The following is a 3,831-nucleotide window of genomic DNA, read 5'->3' as shown; positions in this document are numbered from 1 at the left end:
TTTGTAGTCCTGTCTCAGGTTATCTTTTCCCTGTTGCTGACCAAGTTGCTATGAAATTCTAAAACCTGTCGCTTCTCACCTCTGTCATACCATGATTTTTTTTTTAATGAAGAATCTCTGGAATAGAGGCCACTTTCAGATCTTAGCCATTTTTCTTTTTTTTCTTTTTTTTTTTGTTTTATTTATTTTTGAGAGAGAGAGAGAGCATGAGCAGGGGAGGGTCAGAGAGAGGGAGACACAGAATCCGAAGACAGGCTCTGGGCTCTGAGCTGTCAGCACAGAGCCCGATGCGGGGCTCGAACCCACCAACCGTAAGATCATGACCTGAGCCGAAGTCGAATGTTCAACCAACTGAGCCACCCAGGTGCCCCTCCTGGCCATTTTTCTAACTGACCTCTTGCTCTCTCTGTTAACTTTGACATTGTAGAGTCTCTCGTGTTCTCTCCCTTGCAAACTAAAAACCAGAGGCTCGGATAAGAGAAGGAAGCCCTCTTCAATGGTAAATAAAAGCGTGCCTACACTACAGGGTTGGTCTAACTCAAGAAAATATCAGTCGTGTATTAAGGGTCACGTGTAAGTCATGTGCCTAACTGTGGCATTGCTGTTTCAGGCCTGTCCTGACCTGATGAATGATGTCAGATAGGTCACTTAGTCCCAAGTCCTACCAGTAAAATAGCAGTAAGGTCAATTCCCGCCTCCCAGCCCGCGTGGCCAGCCAGCCTGATGTGAATGTTTAGTCATACTGTGACCATTTAATATAGGGACCTTTGACCTCTCAAGGTAAAAAATCTCAATGCAAACATAAGGCGTTACTAGTTCTGAATAGTGAAATATGCGGTCACTGGGCAGACTGACCTGTTACGAAGAGGCAGCAAGCAAGAGGCCCATGCTGCTGGATGCCTGTTAAGGAGTGATTTGCAGGTTTTCTCACACCGAGTCCTCCCGCAGGCCTTACGAGTGTTATCCCCGTCCCACGAGACCAAGGCCGACACGTACTTTTCCTGAGGTCATACGGCCAGCAAAGGACAAAGCCACAAGCGGCCCGCGGGTACAGCTCACGCGGGGCCTAGGCTCTCTCCTGCCCCGAGCCGCTTGCGGAATCGGGTCATGTATGGAATTCCTCCGAACCCTCTATTATCTACAGTCCTGAGCTAATGCGTTGTAGAAAAACTACCTGGAACTTTTTCGTTGTTCAAAATGTCCTCTTGTCCTGCTGGCCTTTACTATGCAGGCCTCACCTTTCTTATCACACTTCTGTCTTCCAACCTTAGAGGCAGAGGATCTTGACTTTTATCTAAAAGTGCTTGAGGGGAGCCTGCGTGGCCCAGTCCGTTTAAGTGTCCACTCCGTGATTTCAGCTCAGGTCATGATCTTGTGGTTCATGAGTTCGAGCCCTGCCGCAGGCTCTATGCTGATGGTGCAGAGCCTTGGGATTCTCTCCCTCTCTCTCTGCCCTGCACACTCCCTCTCTCATGCGCTCTCTCACAAAATAAATAAATAAACTTAATTTAAAAAATAAAAGTAACAAGAGTACTTGAAGGATGTAATAGATCACATTTATGCAGTATGTCAGCGTTAGGGAACTTAACCATTTTTACCCACAAGCAGGCATTTGATACCAATATTACTAAAACATTTAAAAACTTAAAACAGATTATTTACTAAATGAATTTGTTCCTTGCTAACAAACACTTTTTTTTATTTTAATAAGCTCTATGCCCAACATGGAGCTTGAATTCAGGACCCAGTGAACAAGAGTCACACTCTCTAACTGACTGAGCCAGCCAGGGGCCCCTTAGCAAACATTTTTGGGTTTGTTTGTTTTAGCAAACACTTAATTTTAATGTTTATCTTTGAGAGAGGGAGACACAGAATCCAAAGCAGGCTCCAGGCTCTGAGCTGTCAGCGCATATGGGGCTCAAACTCACAGACCATGAGATCATGACCTGAGCAGGAGGAAGACAACCAACTGAGCCACCCAGGTGCCCCAGCAAACACTTTTAAAACAGTTTTAATCAGTTTTGTACTAAATGTTTGCCATTTACATTAGTATCTGTTGCGTCAACAAATCCACATACTTACACTTCTAATTTAAGGTCTATATAGTATTCTGTTTGCATGAAGTTGATGTGATTCCACTCCCCGTTTGGGAGTATGGAGGGTGTTTCAGCGTTTTCACCGTGAAGGATGCAACTTATGGCTGTTGCGTTCCTGTCAATAAAGCCAAGATCTTCTGCCCACAACCACTTTAAACCAGAGTGGTGCAAGGAGGCAAAAACTTCAGGGAAATCACCACCCAACATGGGCATGCTAAAGGCTGAATCCAAAAATGCTAAATACCGTGTATACAACCAAGCAATATGCTCAAATGATGAAAAACTTGGAAGCTGTCTGACTTAAGGTACATTGGTTTAATTTTTTAAAATTTCTTTTATAGTTTATTTATTTTTGAGACTGAGCATGAGTGGGAGAGGGGCAGAGAGAGAGGGAGACAGTGAATCTGAAACAGGCTCCAGGCTCTGAACTGTCAGCACGGAACCTGATGCGGGCTCGAACCCATGAACTGCAAGATCATGACCTGAGCTGAAGTCGGACCCTTAACCGACTGAGCCACCCAGGTGCCCCTGGCTTAAATTTTAATATATCAAGTCACTGTGCTAGACAACAGTGGTGAGCAGAGTGGTGACATAGGATCCCAGCCCTCACAGAGTAGAGGGAAAGGGTATTTGTGAATAGGTCTCCTGAGCGTTATTAAAACACTTCAAAGCACAGGGGCACATGACTTCCGTCAGTTTTTTATATTATAAAGATGTCAGCCACTGTGTCTGTAGAAACAGATTAACATAAGGGAAGTAATCAGGTCCTAATTTAGGTCTTCAATCATTCCAAATCCGTGCAACTTAGTAGCTTTCCCAATTTAAAAATCACAAACACGGCAATCAATTAAATACTAGAGCACCCTGCAGTAGTCCAAACCACCAAAGCTGTGGTTATTGTATCTTTTGAAGTGTATGTGATGAAAAGAAAAAACATAACCAATAGATCAGATCTGATCTAATGTGTAGGCGCAATATCTAAAACATGGTACACAGGAAGGTTGAAAAAGAGAATCCTAGAACTAGAAAGGCCTTTGAAATTCTTAAAAATTTTTAACTTGGCGTCCACTGCTATACTTCAGGGACCGCAGAAACTCCCTGAACTTAAATCGTATCTGTCTTTTGCTTCAGAAAGGCTTGTGGTTTTCTTCAAATTCTCAAAACAGCCTGTGATCTAAAACAAAGTGTATACAGTCCTTGATCTAATTCCAGCATCCAGCAAAAATGAAGGCTCGCTGTTTGAGTTGTACAATAAATTAATGGCAGAAATGGGTCCCAGGGCCCACTTGTGACTCCACCTGGATGCATTCTGCCACTCTGGGCTCTAGCCCGTACCTCGCTAAAATTCATGGAGTCGGTTCTGTGTCAAAGGACCGCAAGCCCTTCTCTGGTGCTGGCCTCCAATTCGAGGTAAGCGAATGCCGGCTGCAAGCAAGGTGCATCTTGCAGCAGGGAGGTCTCGCCATCAGATAGGAAGAGCTCGGTCAGGGCCGGGAGACAGCAGGCCAGAGATGCTGTCAACCCCAGCGACGGGGGCGTAGTCATAGGTCCCAAGAGCGAAGACACTAGAGTGAGAACTGGTTCGAGCTTGCAATGTAACCTTACCCAAGTCATTTCCCTGCTCTAAGATGTCGTTTAACAAGTGTAGAGCGTTACGTCACAGCCTTAAAAGGCATTAAGGGCGTGGCCTACAGGGGCCACACACACTCTCATCATTCGCCGCAGCCCTACGTCG

Source organism: Suricata suricatta, chromosome 10 (genome assembly GCF_006229205.1).
Source record: "Suricata suricatta isolate VVHF042 chromosome 10, meerkat_22Aug2017_6uvM2_HiC, whole genome shotgun sequence".
Classification (NCBI taxonomy): domain Eukaryota; kingdom Metazoa; phylum Chordata; class Mammalia; order Carnivora; family Herpestidae; genus Suricata; species Suricata suricatta.
This window is presented reverse-complemented; position numbering follows the sequence as displayed.